The sequence below is a fragment of the Bacillus rossius genome, chromosome 11 (genome assembly GCF_032445375.1).
Source record: "Bacillus rossius redtenbacheri isolate Brsri chromosome 11, Brsri_v3, whole genome shotgun sequence".
Classification (NCBI taxonomy): Eukaryota; Metazoa; Arthropoda; class Insecta; order Phasmatodea; family Bacillidae; genus Bacillus; species Bacillus rossius.
This window is the reverse complement of record NC_086338.1, coordinates 10786013-10803172: the sequence shown is the minus strand read 5'-3', so window position 1 is coordinate 10803172 and position 17160 is coordinate 10786013.

The following is a 17160-nucleotide window of genomic DNA, read 5'->3' as shown; positions in this document are numbered from 1 at the left end:
AATCCCCCTACATAAAAAAGGTGACAAAACAAAAAAAGAAAATTATTGGACAATGTATTGCTTATAATTTTCTTATTCTGATTTCACTGGTTCTTTCTGTTTTAAAATTCTTAATGGTAAAGTTAGGGGGGGGGGGGGGGTTGTCCGTACACCCCCAGCCCCCTGGCAACATCCCTGTGCATGGTTAACAAAGGGTATAGCTAAATCTTGTCAAGTTAAATGAGACATATCTAAAATATATAAATACAGGTCTCCCTGAAGATAAAATTTATTATAAAAATATAGAAAAATTTAAAAAAAATGAAATATTAAAATAAAAAAGTAAAAACATTATTAACAACTCTTCAAATAAAATCAAGACTTTGTGGAATATAGTAAGATCTTAAACATCTACTTTTTCATTTACAAATGAAACTCTGTCTTACCTAATTTCTGTACATATATATGTATACACGGCCGTAGCAATAGCTTTCACATGGAGTAAAAGCTAAAAATCTAAACGCTCAAATCATAGTCATTTAGCAATCACTTAAACATGAAATGGGTACACACTAGTTCAGCTACATATAATTAAGCTACATAGAAACAATAGTTACTTTAAGTACATTAAAATAAAATTTGTAAGTAATGTTCGTAAAGAATTTATTTAACTATAATAAAAGTAACAAATTAGAAGATAGATAACATAAACATAATATTGTATATCAATATTATTATTTTTTAAACTACATACCTAGTTATTTTTATTCTATCTTTGTGATGCTTCGGTTTTTATTTATTTCCATATTGCACAATCAACATAAAACATTTTGACATAAAAAAGACTGCAATCAATTAACATTTTGCATAAAAAAGCCTTCAAAATAAAATAATAAATTTTACATAAAAAGTTAAAAAAAAAAGAAAACTTCAAAGTATTAAATTTAGCCTTTTAGGTATGTCTTATGACGAACATATTTATGATTTCATCTGAATCCAGTTCAGAAACTATGTCACGATGAAAGCTCATCAACGCAAGCCCAGTTATTCATTCATCTCCCATGCTGTTTCTTAAGTAGTTTTTTTTAACCTCTTTAGGGTTGAAAAACATCTTTCTGGGGTTGCTGTGGACACTGGGAGTGTGGCCAAAATAGTAAGCAGCTTTTTTATAGTAGGAAAAAATTGATTCTCGCACTGATCTAGACTTTCTAGTGCGGTGGATGGTTTGTTCGCCATATGTTCCCAATGATTCTGCCATATTTCATATTCACTTGAAAAATTATTTGCCTCAGTTTCTCCCAAAAATAATAGTGCTATTTTTTTAAGACTTTCTCTTATCTTCGATCCCTATTGATCTTCTCAGGCAGAAGCATTTGAATCCCTTCTATTGTTTCTTCATGTGGTTTAAAGCGTGCATCAAGTTTTGTAATCACATGGTCAATGAAAGGGTAAAATACATTTCGACAATAATATATCCCAGCAGTTTCTCCTGGAACATTACTGCGCTGAGTTTGCCTTCCAGTCGTTCTTGCAACATTTATGTCGTTTAAACTGGTATTCTTTGCTTGCTCGAAAAAGATCGCGAACTCGTTTTCATTCCAAATATTTTGTAAAGTATTTTTTATTGTTTTTACATAACTGCAAATATTGGTCAAATCAACATTGATCTTTTGCATTGCCTTATTTAGATTTACTGTATATGAAAATACTTTTCTCAGTACAACTAATGACACGATGAATTGGCTGTTTTCCATAGCTGTTTTCAGTTGGTATGCTTCAGTTCTGACATTTCTATTAGCAGAATCCTGAAGTGTATCAAGTGCTGTGCGTACTACTGGAAGCATTTCTGCGAATCTCTCAACAGCCACATGTTTTTCTGTTCATTGCGTCTCACAAAGAGAGATAAGCATTGAATAAGATGAGTTATTTTGATCCGCAATTTTCTTCATAAGACTGTCTCTAAGTGGAGATTGACGAAAAAATGTTTACTATACTTTTTATGGTTCCGATACAGTTTCTTATCATAGGTACCTCACTTGAATGCGCTAGAAGCTAGAACCAAATTCAGAACGTGAGCAACACAGTGTACGAATTGCGCTTTTAGGTATTGTTCTGCGATAATTGTTCTCACGCCTCGTATGCGACCACTCATCACTGCAGCACCATCAAACCCTTGCCCAATAAATTTATCCATGTCCAAATTATAGCTTAAGAGATGCGTTATAATAGTCTTCGCTAACGCTTGAGCTGAAACATCTTCTACGTTGATAAATTCTAAAAAATCTTCTCGGATGACAGATTTTCCAGTAAAGCAGTCAGTCAACTTCTTCAAGGTGGGATTTCACTCTCTCCTTTTTTGCAAAAAAAATCCAAAAGTGATACTTGGTTTGATGACCGTTTCATAAATTTTTTTTATTCAAGAGTAGACATTTAACAGCAACAAAAGATGGCTTGAAAAAACATTTTGGCTGGCGAAGACGCGTCGTTCTATCAAGGTCGCGAGACTCGACTGTTGTGCGCATGTGCAGTAAGCGCGTCGCGCGGGAGGCGGGTGCGGCGCATGCGCAGTATGAATGGTGCGCAGAAGTCGGTAGGGGGGATGTGCAAGGCGCAGTGTCAATGTAGCATATATAGGTAGTTCATTGTTGTGACGCGTGCTCATATTTTGTGGCACAGATTATATTATCCGTCATCAATATTCTGTTAATTTTAATTATGTCATATGCTAAGGGGGGGTCTGGATCCCCTGAACCCCCCCCCCCTTATATACGCCCATGTATGTGTATATATATATATATATATATATATATACATATATATGCCATGCTTACTTGAAGTTTTACAATCTATTTCAATAATTTTAAAACTAAGTATGTATGATAATCATGTACGTATGTGAGCAAATAATAATGCAAAGCCTACAAGAAATAACTGCCCAAAGGTGTACAAGTAGAAAGTAACTAGGCAGATGTTATTTATTATTTAATTAACTTTTTACTACTTTTATGTACCCATTACACGCACTGTGTCTGCATTACGCGTTACATTGGTTACACAGGTTATCTGACGAGCTGTCTGCCATGATGCCAGATGATGACTGACGAACCATAGACAACACAACACTCTCAGCCTTACCAACCGAGCCAACAGTACATAACAGTCCTTCCCTCCAAGTGATTTTTTACACTAAACACTTGTGCATATTGTTTATACACAATGGAGAACGTAGTCACTCAAGTTTATTGGTTTTTTCTTGACTTGTGTCGTTGGCAAGTTACTCAGCTCCTGGGGCTGTCCCTGGGTCTCCTGCAGTGAGAACTTCAAGGTTTCTGCAAGCTCCTCAGATATTTGCTACACTAGACGAACATGGTCGACTGCAGCTGCCGAATGGCAGTCACTAGGAAACCCCAAAAATGGTATCTCAGAGTCCCCCAAAACTAGGGAACCGGCCGCTCGCTGGAGGGGCATCTCCCTGCCACTCATCCTCCTACCAGATGATCCTGGTTGTGTCTCTGTATTGCTTGGAGGCCTCTGTGGTTGCTGCTGAAGCTCTGGTCTCCCCCGATAGACAGCTTGATGGAGTGATTCTTCTTGCTCTCGGGGCCCCATCCCAGATGCTCCTCCCACCGGTAACCTCGAGCTACCCTGGAGTCGTGTAGCGATGTTGCGTCGCACCATCTGATCGACATGTCTCCATGCCATGCGACCTCCAGCCTGCACTTGGTATGTAACCGGACCCTCCCTATGTGCCACCACTCCATGGACCCACTTGGGTCCAGCTCCATAGTTGTGTATTAACACTGGGTCCTTTTCACTAAACTGTCTCATTTTACCATCACACCCATCCTCCAATAACCCTTTTCCCGCACCCGACAGCGACCGTGGGTGCAGCGTCAAGAGTTCGGCAGGCGTCTTCTACGTGACTGTACTGGGAGTTGTGTGCAACGAAAAGAGCAGTCTGTGCAATCTCGTATTCCAGTCGCCTGCTTTCAACTTCTTCAATTTGTCCTTGACAGTTTGCACCGTTCGCTCGGCTTGTCCATTACTGGCTAGATGGTATTGGGGTGTATACTTGTAGATGACTCCATTCTTCTCTAGAAAGGTCTTCATTTCACTTGAAGCAAAGGCAGTCCCATTATCAGACACCACAATGTCCGGAATACCATGGTTACTAAACATACTCCTCAGCTCCTGCACCACTACAGCCAATGACATTGACGGCACCAACCGTACCTCTGGCCATTTTGAAAAGGCGTCGATGACAACCAGAAATGTTTTCCCTTGAAAGGGCCCCGCAAAATCAACATGCAGACGGGACCATGGTCTCTGGGGCATGCTCCATGGCACCTGGGTCTTTGCTGGTGCACTGCGTTCGGCCTGACATATCTGGAAATGGCTTACAATCTCTTCATGTCTTCGTCCAGTTTTGGCCACCATATGTAGCTTCGAGCTATGGCCTTTGAGCGCACCATTCCATCATGTGATGCATGTAACATTCCTAGTAGGCTACTTCGCAGCTGATGCGTAACTACCACCCGAGTTCCCCACAGCACACAATCACGGTAGACTGATTGTTCTAACCGGCGGTTCCAGTAGGGTCGAATCTCCTCACTTGGTAGTTCTTGTGGCCATCCATGCAACACAAACTGCTTCACCCTCTTCAACACTGGATCCTCGCTCACGCAATGTGCCATGGCCTGGGCGTCCGAGGGGGCATCCGGCATTGCTTCAAACATCAGGATATCTGCCACTGCCGGGACTTACCTTGGTGATGTCGACTGTGGCAACCTGCTCAAGGAGTCTGCATGTCCAATCCGAACCCCTGGCTTATGCATGATGGTGTAGTCATACATGCCCAGCAACAGACTCCACTGTAACATGCGAGGTGACAGTATGTCCGGGGTTGGGCGCTTGGGATCCAAAAGTCGTAATAATGGCTTGTGGTCCGTCACCACTGTAAATGAAATATTTACGAAATTTATTCACCCCAAATATCACCGCGAGGGCTTCCTTGTCAATCTGCGCATAGTTCGGCTCACATTTTTGCAGTATCTGCGACCCAAATGCCACCGGTCTCTCCTCGCCATCATCCATGACGTGTGCCAACACTGCACCCATGCCATACTCTGAGGCATCGCATGTTAGCACCAGAGGTCTTGTAGTGTCATAATGGACCAGCACTCAGTCGATTTGTAGCAATTCCTTGGCCTTGGTAAATGCAGTTGCATGCTGTGACTCCCATTTCCAGACAGCATTTCCATCAAGCAGTCAGTGAAGTGGCTCCAACACTCTAGCTTTATCTCTCACTAACCGCCCATAGAAATTGAGCAAGCCCAAAAAATACTGCAGGTCCTTCTTGTTTTGGGGCACTGGTACCCTATGGATTGTTTCCACTTTGTCGTGTGTGTGATGTATCCCCTCCGCATCTATCCTATAACATAGAAAATTCACCACTGCAGATGCAAAAACACACTTGGACTTCTTCAACCGTAACCCAGCCCTGTCTATCCTCGCCACTACCTCCGCTACACATGTCCAGTGCTCTTCTTCATTTGGGCCCGCTATTAACACATCGTCCAGTAGCACTACCACACCTTCTACTCCTGCTAAGAGTGTTTTCATGAGTCTCTGGAACACGGCAGGGCCACTGCTCACTCCAAACTGTAATCGGCGGACCTTAAAAAGTCCCTTGATGGTATTTACAGTCAAAAAAACTGCCGTTCCCTCGTCGACTCCAACTTGCATGTAGGCATCCTCCAAGTCCAGCTTCGTGAAATATTTCCCCCCTGCCAGCGATGCCAGAGCTTCGTTGATGGTCGTCAACGGATAACACTCTGTCTGACATGCTGGATTGATTGTGCCCTTGTAGTCAGCACATATGCGAATGGACCCATCCGATTTCATAATAGGCATGACAGGGGTCGCCCACGATGATTAGGCACTGCCTCATAAGCTCCTCGCATCACCAGCTTGTCGATTGCATCCCCTACCTTGTCCCTTATTGCAAACAGCACTTGTCTGCATTTCCTAAATACTGGTGTGGCTCCCTCTTCAAGCGCGAGGGATACCGGTGGACCCTTATACTGTCCTAAACAACTGCTGTCAAATACCTTTGGATACTTGGCTACTAGTTCGTCCACCCATCGGCTCTTCTGCACACCACTCAGTTCTTTGCAACTCTCTACCACGAAAATGCCCTCCACAGAAATCCCAAGGGGCTCCAACCAGTTCCTCCCCATCAAACTCGGCCCTTTCCCAGCCACCACTAACACCGGAAGTGATACTGCCTCACTTCCCCTTGTTTTTACCAAGCCTGTTTTAACTCCCTTAACCCGCAACTGTTCCTGGGACCATGTACGTAATGCGATGTTACACATGTCCAATGGTGGCTGTTTGGGCCTCAGGACCTTGTATGTTTACCCACTATTAACAGAAAAACTTGCACCTGTATCTATTTCCATGCAGTGTTTGTTGCCATCCAACCAAACAACCATGACAAAGGCTGGTTTACTTTTCAAAGCTCGCAGGTTATTCAAAATGTACATTGCTTCATTCTGTTCTCCCTCTTGCTCCCTTACTGTATCTGACAACATGTTAGTATGTCCAGAGTTAGACTTATTCCCCACATTTCCCTGCCGAGCTCCACCAATAGGCCTACCTTGTTTTTGTTTCGTAATACAGGCTTTCTCTATGTGGCCCTGATTGGAACAAAACCGGCACACAGTTGTCACATGCCGACACTCTTCCGCAACATGATTTCCTGTACATCGCCAACACTGTTGTTTCTATTTATTCTCCTGGGGGCCCATCATTTGTTTACGTATTCCAGTGTCCATGTTTGCCTGAATACAATCCGGACGTCTGCCGGTATGGCTTCTGCCTGCCACCGCATGCACCGGATGTTCGTCAACACGTGTTGGACTTATTTCGTCTCCTTTTCCACATAAGTCCAATATGTTCTTCCCTGTTGCCTCAGCCTCCATAGCAATATCCACTGCCTCTTTGAAGCTCAGTGCATCCTTAGACAGCAACGCGTGCTGAACCGATCTATCCCGCACAGCACACACGAGTCTGTCTCTGAACATCCTCTCCAAATGGGGGAAGTTACAATGCGTGCTCAATCACCGGAATTCCGCCAGATAGACTGCTACCGTTTCATATGCTAGCTGGTCACATTTCAAAATTTTGTATGTCTCCACAATCTCGCTGGGTTTCGGTTCGAAATGTGCGGAAAGCTTGCTGAATATCTCGGCGATGGATATCTCATCGGTAGCCTGTGGAGCTAACAACGATGAAACTAAGTTGTAGAGTTCCGCCCCACAGACAGTGAAAAATACAGCGCGTTTTGCTTCGTCGTTTTCAATTTTATTAGCTATAAAATAAAACTGCACCCTTTCGCAGTAACTCTTCCACGTGTCCCGACCTGGCACAAACTCTCCCATAACCCCAATCACCGCCATCATCACCCGCACACCACTCCACGCGCACGAACCGATCCGGAATTCCTCGTCGCCACTTTTATGTACCCGTTACACACACTGTGTCTGCATTACGCGATACATTGGTTACACAGGTTATCTGACGAGCTGTCCGCCATGATGCCAGCTGCTGACTGACGAACCATAGACAACACAACACTCTCAGCCTTACCAACCGAGCTGACAGTACATAACAACTATGCAATCAACAGTTCTTACAACAAATCAAAATTAAAGAGTATTTTTCTCTAGAAGCAATACCATAGCGAGGACTGAGAGAGAATGGAACATTCTGCAGAAGTTGGTGAATGTGAGGGGGACATGGAGAATTGGTACTGTTAGGATAGAGAAGAGACCACTCGCCACTGGGTGGTAACCCAATTGTGAGTGTAACTTATTGTTATTATTGATTGCTAACTTCAGTTTTCTTGGCAAGTGTGATACATAAAATAGTCCCTAATTGTAATGTAGTAGAGGTATTGTTTTAGTATGTATGAAGTAAGAATAGTAGTTACACCTACCTGCAAAAGATTGGCGGCTGACTCACTGACAAAGGCCTTCTTCCTCAATTCACCAAGAATACTATTCAATGTTGTATCCTTCTTCACAAGTCGTTTTTTTTCTCATCCTCAGTGCATTACACTTATTTCTGTGGTTCTTTCGTCCATTTTTCACAATAGCAAGAAACTTCTTGACCTTCCTCGGAGACTAAATATCCTGTTCATTAAAGTCACCAATGTAATGGTATCTTGAAGAAACAGAACTGGTGCCACTTGTTGAGAGCACAAAAACTAATGAAAAAATATTCAACACTCAATTTGAACACAAAACTCACGTCTCGATCAAATAACACAAACCAGACACTACACAGAAGTGGCATAAAATATATTTTTTATATGATAGTTTACACCATCTGGTAAAACATTACAGGGGTTAAATGGACTAATTTCCATTCATTGTAGCAAGGACAGTGAGAAAATAGAGTTTAATTATATATAATGATAATCATGAATTTAGCACACAAGTTTAAAACGCCATTAGTGGACATAATAAAGGATAATGTACTGTGAAGGAGGATAGAGTGGAAGAAGAGGGGATAGCAACCAGGCAGTCCACAACCCAATTGCGTGACACAGATAGATAGTTTTTTATGCATAATTCTACATGTCAAGTCACACTCTATGAAATCAGTATAGGCTAACATGTGTAGCATTAAAACACTACTATCATAAGCCTACTCATAAAGAAAATCATCAATAAAATATCAATAGTGCACCAGTTTTGTTAAAAAATTTCACTGTTTCAATTGTGGTTGTAATACTAATTGAATCGGTCATTTGAGAAACGCCATGAGTCCAAAAAACTAGTATTGAGATAATCAAGAAAAACCTTCTAGTTTCTTAAAGACTTAAATTAAAAATATACAGCTTGCTTTTTAAGTTGAATAAACATATTATCTGTGTTTTAATACCGTAACTTCCCTAAAAAAGGTAATATATATTTATTTAAGAATAAATAAAGTTAATGGACTGATGACGTTTCTGAAATGAATATCTAATTATGAAGCTGAAATATTGTTTTGGATGACATTACGCCCTGAAAATACTAACTTTAATAACATAAACACAAAAAAGGTCTTGTATTATTATACAGACATCATTTTAAGACGTAAAAAACCTTGTATGATTATACTGACATTATTTTAACATGAAAAATACGTTTCCATGTTTTACTTTTGAAATACATACGGAGTCATTGTTAGTTGTCTTTTTTTAGCTTGTAAGTTTATCATTTCACACATCGTCTGTTGCTCCTGTTGCTGTTGGCCATTCCAAATGTTCTTTAAAAAAACCTGAATGTTCATTAGGGATTTAATTGATGAGTTTTGTGATATCTTCAAGCTTCTTGATGTGGATTGGATTTTTGACTGGGTCCAAATATGTATATTCTGGGCCTAATTGATGAATTAGTATATTTTTAGGGGGAGTGGTGTAGAGTGTGTAATGGATGTTTTCATCATTGCTGTATTTTCCGAGTTAATGCTCAGGCAAGATTGGAGTGGATGGCCAGTGGCAATCTATTGGTTTTCAGAGGAGATACGTCACAAGTCAAGGACTTGTCGTTCAGAAGAGAAATGTCACAAGTCCAGGACTCGTGACGTTTCTCAATTCACTAAAACATTCTACTGCGCCTAGCACCGAGGATGTATCCTGGACTCATGCGGTTTCTTGCTGGAATGATCGGCCTTCGCATTGTTTACTTTGTTTGCCATAACTCATTTTCCATAAAAATGGACTCATGACGTTTCTCAAATGACCGATTCAATTGATAAGCATAGTACAGTATTTACTCTAGGTGTAAAGTCATAATGAAAGTTAAAATGCTCTCAGAAATTTACAACTGCTACTTCCAAGACTCACTCAAACTAAGGTAGAAGTAGTGGTGGGTATCCTACATCAGCACCAACTGACATATAAGTCACATGTAAATAAGGAAGTTAAAAAAACAGTAGGTTAAAATTAATTTGTGGTTGTTATAGTAATGTTGGTTTGGTGGATATATTGGAATTTGAGAGAAAATACTTTACCAAACATGGCTTTCATCTAAATAAGGCTGGAAAAAACTTGTTAATCGCAAATATCAGCAAAGTTGTTAAACAGTTACTTAAGAAGAAATATGCTCTTTACTTTAATGATAATTTAATTAATGTTCCAAAAAACTTGTAAAAGTATGTTTTTTGTTTTTAAATTGTAACACAATTGTTCCTTGAGTCCACCAGACTTTTAAAACATATAATGATTTTTAAGTGTTTTAACTGTGTCTTAATTAGGCTTTCAAAAGAATAAATCTACTGATAATGCAATATTTAAACTAACCATGGAGAATCTTAGCTCTAAATAATCGTTAACATATTATTAGCATTTTTATGACCTACCTATTGTGTAAATCATGAAATGGCTGGAATACTATGGAATCAGAGATTAGAGAAAGTTACAGATGGAGCATAAACACAGTTTGTAGGTATCTCTGCTGAAGCCAGGGGACGTAAGGGGGAAGCAGGTCGCCGCCATATTGTGACATGAAGAAAATCGCATTTTCTCATAAGTGATGTATGTATGGTGCTGGAAAAGTGCATGAATATTCAACAAATAAAGACTGTTGACTCGAGAAAAATGATTGTGTACAAGAGTATGTAGTAAACTACATTTCTATATACTAAGTGGAAACTTTTAACGCCAAATTTGAAGTGTTTTACTGAAATTAGGACAGCTGTGTTAACGTTGGATCGTGTTGGATGGGAATTCGAGTTCTTGGAGTGTGTATTTACGTGAAATGTCGTCTTGTTCAGCATATGGGTGCACGAACAGGAGTGCAGGGAAGGGGGCTGAACAGCTCGAAGTAGAAAAACAGAAGAAAATAACTTTTCACAAGTAAGTTTAATCATTGTCCTCGAGTGTTCAGGATATGTTAAAACATGCCTCTTGTTTGGGCCTAGTATAAATATATTTTAATACTGAATACAGAATTTATACATACACATTTTTGGCAAAATAGAAGTAGGCCTACTTATAAAATCATGGTCATGTAGTTTTGCATTTTTATTTTTGTCATTTTGCAACACAATCTTGATAATAAACGAGATACAGAAGTATGTAGGCCTAGTTTATGTTTCATTAGAAGGGTACTATAGATGACAGTCTTATTGTTATTACATTTATATGAGCCAACCAAGTAAATTTAACATCTTTTACAGACCTAACCAGCAATTTTTTTTAAATTCTGTATTCAGTTGTAACATTTGTTAAAAAAATAAAAAGCTACAGTTAGGGTTTTATTGATATCTAACATAAAACCATTTGGAATAAACTTTTCTTGATCTTCATGCAAATAAGTTTTAACAATGTCATTTAACCTATTAAGATCGAGTAGTATGAACATTTATAAGATTGGTAATAGAATAAATAATATGACTTGATATCACATTCCTTGGAAGATCATTAATTGTGTTGTTTAACAGCAAGGGTGCTAAACATCCTTGTAGTTTACCATACGTTAAATTTTCTGTCTCAGGCCTTTCATTATTGATAGTGCTTCTCCCGCAGAACATATCACTCCCATACAGTTCTCACAAGCATATTATATACAAGCATGTTATATTGAATACCATGTCATTTATCATTATGGTGACTAACAAAGGTCCCAACACACTTCCCTGCGGTACTCCTGACGTAACCTCTTCCTTCTCTGACATTGCCTTCTCCACTCTCACACTCTGAGAATTCGTTCCCTGAGAAAGTCCCCAATTCATCTCACCAACGACTTGTCCTCTAGCAGATCGTCTACCTTCCTCATCATCATTGCATGAGACACCTTGTCAAGCACCTTTTAAAAGTCTTTGAAGCACGCATCTACCGGTACCTGCTTCCCCATATCACTTCCTGCACCATATCCTCTAAAAAAAACCTGCCAACTGAGTCTCACATGAATAACCCTTTCTGAAACTATGTTCGTACTCCTGAAGCCAATTCCTCTCATTCATAATATTAACCACATACTGCACCACTAATCTCTTCGTTACCTTCCCCGTACATAATATGAGACTCTCAGGTCTGTAACTGCCAGGCCTCCTTTTATCCTCATTCCATTATGTTCCCTAAATAATCATGTTTTGCATGCTTTATTTTACTTTCTAGCTCCCTTCCCATCTGCTTCATACATTCCCAGGCTGTTGTCCTACCACAACTTTTCCACTTTGCATACTTTTTTCTACATTTCCTATACAATCTATACATAATTGCTTTCATAGTCTTCCAGCATACTCTTAATCAGTGCACCAATTGTACTTGCACCCTTTCTAAGACAAAACTGTTCAGCAAAGATATAATTTTTGGTTTGAAAATAATTGTATATGCTTACCCCTTTGTCTATGATAGTTTTCAACAGTTTTAGAGAAATAGGAAATATATAACTTTGGTAGGTCTGCTAGCATGTTTTGAAAGCTAGCATTACACAGAGTTGAAACTACCAGTATGACCATTATATATTTTTTTCTTTCAAGAAAACAATTTCTCTCCCTTTAATTTTTAAATGCACATTTTATCTTGAAATCTCTCTTTGAGTAAAGCTGGTTGGTGGCTCTTACTACCTGTTGCTAACAAGTACAATGGTATCTTTTCAGGTTTCCGAAAGACTTGGAGAAGCGACAGCAGTGGATAAAAGCTGTGCGAAGTAAAAACTGGGAACCATCAGCTAGGAGTGTTTTATGCTCTTCTCACTTTGCTGACGAGTGTTTCGACAGGACATCTCTGTGCTATGTGAGACTGTGGGAGAATGATCTTCCAACTATATTTCCTGCTTTTCCACCTCACTTGCAAAAGGTTCTGTACCAACTGCTTTTCCTGTACATATGTGTTGATGAAATTGCTTCTTTTACAATTTTGCTTCAGCAGTTCTGACAACTTAAATCAATATTTTGCTTGTATGACCCTACTTATAGATACAAAAAATTATTTCATGCAACAAATTTTTTTGATTGTAATGATAGGATCATAATTTAATGAGCAGTTTCGATGTTTTGGGGTTTAGGTATCTAACTTAAGGAAATGTATTTTTGGTGACTACACCAGTTGTCGTAATGATGAAGTAAATATTAAAAACGTACATAGATTATACCACATTATATCACGTTTCCCTAGTGACTTTAGGACTTCAAGATGAACTATTTCGACATTTTAACAAATTCAACTAGGTATACATTTTCACATGCTAGATTTACCAAGACTAGTAGTCCTGAGAGTACCGTTTCGTTGAAATACCTTACCGAACTACGCCGGAGCAGTTTAAGAAAAACATTCCCTGAGATTTTTAGAACATTATAAATGTAAATGAACTTTTGAAATAATTGTGTGCACCGTAACGGCAACTAGCTTTGAACATTATTTCTTCCTTTGTCATCATACGGATTGTCATTATTATAGTGTGCTGTAGTGACCCAGTTGCTATTTTTTTTTGAATAAATATCAATTAATAACAACAGTAATTTTAAATGTATGAATCTAATCCTGACCATAGATAATGTATGTATTTTGCTAGCAGTTAAATGTCGTTCCACGCATATACAAGAGGGCTGCAGTACCGTCATAATTCATATAACTTAAACATTTGTCACGCCACTTTGTGGGACCTTAGAGGTTATATACAGAGTTTAAAGTCTCTTGGCCATAAAGAGCTATTTCTGATGAGTAATTGCACAGGAGTTCCTTTCACAATTTAGGTGAACACTAATAAATGATGTTTTAAGTTTAAGTTTCGGCGGGGTTGAACGAAAGTTTGCATTTGAAGAACGTAATGTTTAAAGTTGGAAACAAGGAATTAGGTATTAAAGTTTGAAAGTTAATGTCGAATGAATAACAAATTTATGACTTGAGGTATAATTTATCGGAAGGAAAATTTCACTGATCAACCAGAAAAGTAAAGTAAGAAATGTGCATAGAGACTGACAGGTATGAAAGAGATCTAGATATAATGTTGAAATTCCACTGCAGCATTAGGCCATAGCTAGTATCAAATAATTGTGACCTATTTTAAAGGTATCTAAAACAGTATTTAGTATAGCAGCCTTCTGTAGTTTTTAATTCTCTGCAACAGCAGAATTTTTAATAAGTAAACGAGTGTATGTATATGCAAATAATTACTTTTAAGAGAACATGTATAGTTAACAATTCAGAAATAATGCTATATTTGTAAAATATCTGTTAATATGTTTATCTATGTTATAGTACTGAGTAAAAGTTGGCTTAGGCCTACTACATGTTTTTCTTCCAGTTCAATGACTGCAAGTAATATTGTATTTTATGTGTAACTTCTGTAATTATATGAGTACTATGGTAAATTTTGTAACATCTGTAATTGTACGAGTTTTTGTATTTACTGGGAAAAAAAGAAAAATAAATGTGTGTACATTTGTGTACTATAATATCATAGCTGATTTGTATGTCTGGACGTTCAAAAATTATAAATTAAATTTATGTGGAAAGTTGTCGATGTACTGTCTGTCATTATATATGGTTTATGGTTTGAGCTGTATGTGACAATTTTAGAGAGAGAAAAATTCTGTGTAATTTTAATACTGTTTGTAGAAGAATTTGTACTGCATTTTTTTTTACTGAATGTCAAACTGTTTTATCTATTTTCATTTTGAGAAATTCTCTGTAAATGTGTAACTTCATAAATTTGCACAACTTGTATGCACATTTGTAATATTTGCTTGTTGCTACAGTATATCAGTCTAGATGTTATTACAATACAACTTTTGTACTACAGGATTCACTGGCATTAAGATACATAATTATGTCTTGTCATTAGGTATATCAAGTACAAAGTACAGATTATCATCAACTTTCTTCTTGAGTATATTAAGCATTTTTTTAATGCAGGCTAGTTTCAGGACTCACCACTGAGAGTTTTAAATTTCTATTAATTGTAATGGAACTTTGTCCCAGAAATTTGAAACTACTGTATACAGTCGTTTCACGCAGACAATCCAAGTAGGCATCCTCAACTTTCTCAGGAACTTGTACTGAACATTGTTAAGGAATCAGTCGAATTAGTACTTATAAGTATTTGTTTCATTTAAATTATTTTTATTTTATTGTTAACTTAATAAAATTGTAATTGTGCTGACGCCGTCCCCTTGCCTGTCCTGGAAATTATGTTAGTTAAATTACGTGAAGGGAAATTTGGTCTCGAGGGCGGGGTTCTTTGCCTCGTGGCTGCAGGCAGGGACGCGTCTACAAAGGGCCTCCCGAGCTGTTATGGCCACCCAGGACGCCGTACTTATGAAAATAACACACGTTAACTTAACTGATTTATTACTGAAGCACACATTACAATCCTCCACTTCGCATAAGGCACTTTCACGTGACTGGCCGTATCATCGTTGACCTCCACTCCGCCTACACGGCCCTCGATTGGCGGTACTGGTTAGTGACTAACGGTATACCGGAGACTAGCACATCGAGGGGTGCAGGCTGCCCTGACAGCTACGGAGACGATGGCTCGTACGATAAAACATACCATTTACATGGGGCTACCGTGGTCCCGCCTGTGGCAATCTCGATAAGGGCGATGCCCGGTTCCGCGCGCTTTAGTTTTCCCATACAGTGCAAGGGGCGTCCCACCCTTACTGTATGCTGCATTGCCGACGCCGGCCTCACCCGAGCTGTGAAGCGACGTCTCCCGCGTCGGGGGCGCGGAAAAGTACCATGCTGGAAAAGTACCATACTGGTTAGGTACTTTTCCGTATGGCACAATTCCGCCTCTGTTCTTCGAAAAAGGCGGAAAAGTTCCATACTGGAAAAGTACCATACTTGAAAAAGGACGAGGCGGAATTGTGTTATATTTTTTTACACACTCCATGGAATGTCTACAATGCCTCTGTTCTTAGAATAGTGTGGAGAATTCGCCTGTATACAGCGCTGTCAACTCCAACAGTGTCTTCGGTTAACTCAAATGAAGCCAGATAGCAGCACGTCCTTTTTAAAGTATGGTACTTTTCCGGCATGGTATTTTTCTGTCTGTTTCGAAAAGGCGAAGCGGAATTGTGCCATACGGAAAACTACCATATTTTACTACAAGATTTAAAAAACATTTGTGGCAGCTATAAATTATATATTTAAGTATGGTACTTTTACAGTATGGTACTTTTCCGTCTGTTTCGAAGAGGCGAGGCGGAATTGTGCCATACGGAAAACTACCATATTTTATTACCAGATTCAATAACATTCGGGCCAGCGATAGATTGGCTATGATTTTTCATTATTTTTTTTTTAAGGTTAGTAGTATACGAATGGCGGAGCTGGGACAGGCGCCAGGCGCTGGTGCTTGGTGCCGATCCACATCTCTGACGTCACGTCCATCTCTGACGTCACGACGGCCATCTTGGATGGTTGTGACCTTGACCTTTGACCTTGACCTTGAATTTGATCCTCAAAAATCGCCAAAATCCGCCAAAATTGGGCAAAATTTGCCCAAAATTCCTCAAAAATCGCCAAAATTTCCATTTCTGTGGAAAAAAGTTCCGCCAAAAAATCTCAAAAAATTCCACAAATTAAAAATTTCTCATTTCGAGGGAAAAATTTCCCGTTTCGAGGGAAAAATTCCCGTTTTTAGTCCTTAAAAATCCCAGCGGCTGAAAATTCCTAAAACTGGCTTAAGCATCCTTAACTCAAGCCTCAGTTAAGCCATTTCTAGGAATAAGGATACCATGACCGCCATCTTGAATTATGATGTCATCGTTGCAATTTCCGTTACGGCCGCCATCTTTAAATTTATTATCCGATTTTAATGAAAAAAATTTAAAATTCATAAAACAAATTAAATAATAAAATTTTTAATAAAATATTTAAAAAACAAACATTTACGACACGGAGCTCGGAGTCCTCGGTTCGAACCCGACGAGTGCAAAAAAAATAAAAATGGCGACCGATCCTTCCCCCGAGGTGGCTGCAGGCATACTGACTCCCACCACTTTTTTATCATCATCTAGTATGACGTCATGGCCGCCATCTTGTCTTCGATGCTGGAAGCCATCATCATTGTATCGTCGGCTAGAGTGCGCCGATGACATGTTAGTTTAATTCGTATCCGCAAGAGTGCAGTAATCATTTATTACTGTGACATCCGCCATCTTGTCATTTGGCCG